Source organism: Octopus bimaculoides, chromosome 20 (genome assembly GCF_001194135.2).
Source record: "Octopus bimaculoides isolate UCB-OBI-ISO-001 chromosome 20, ASM119413v2, whole genome shotgun sequence".
In the NCBI taxonomy this organism is placed as follows: Eukaryota; Metazoa; Mollusca; class Cephalopoda; order Octopoda; family Octopodidae; genus Octopus; species Octopus bimaculoides.
In genome coordinates, this window is record NC_069000.1 from 19,998,235 (window position 1) to 19,999,286 (window position 1,052).

General features: G+C 31.1%; 1 long non-coding RNA gene across 15 annotated transcripts in view; it reads left to right on the forward strand.

Annotated features, from left to right (window-relative positions):
• LOC106871257 (uncharacterized) overlaps nucleotides 1–1,052 on the forward strand; it is a 413,124-nt gene that overhangs the window by 175,443 nt on the left and 236,629 nt on the right. The gene's annotated exons all lie outside the window — the stretch shown is intronic.

The window sequence follows — 1,052 nt, forward strand, 5'->3', positions numbered from 1 at the left end:
TAATTTTGGATTTTGTCCCTAAAATTATAATTATTATTATTATCATTATTATTATTATTATTATTATTATTATTATTATTATTATTATTATTATTATTATTGTTATTATTATGCACGTATGTATGTGTGTATATATGTACGTATGTGCTTCTCCTTCTCTTTTCAATTGTAAAGTAAATTTTGACCGGCACCCGACTTGGTAGCAAGGTTGTAAGGGGGGAGGGGAGTATCGAGATTTAACCGTCACCCTTTAAATCTGAAGAAGGTTTTTATAGTTCCAGATATCGTGATCATTTGTAGCTTATGAATTAAGGATTTGCATTCTGTCCCCAAGATTCCAAGTTCAGCCATACTTTGCTCGAGATGGGTATGCATGTATGTATGTATGTATGTATGTATGTATGTATGTATGTATGTATGTATGTAATCACTTGTATATTGTAGAGCACAGCTACAAAAGATATTTAGGGTGTGAACCGAATAAGCAGACTTTTCCTTAGACAGGGGTATAGTAAGGCGATTAGGGTATAGTATACGAACTTCAGATCAGTCACTTTTAGGGCGTATGTCTGTAGGTAATAGTATCTCTTTGGATATTGAAGATAGCCAACGTTCACCAGCGCAAACTCCTAACACGCGATTCTATATATATATACATACATACATACATACATATACATACGTATATACATATATAGATACGTATATATATATGCATACATATATAGAAGCATATATACATGTATGTATGTACATATGTGTGGATAGAAACACAAACATATATACATACATGCACACAAATACACACGCACAAATACACACACATCACACATACACAAACACACACATACACACATACATACATATATATAGAAACATATATACATCTATATACGTTTGTATATATGTCCATACAGACATATAAATATATGCATACATGCACACATGCACATATACTCATTCTTATAGGTACAATATATATGCGTGTATGTGTGTGTGTATGCATGTTCCTGTATTAAATGTAGATATATAAAGTTATGATTGTAAATAGA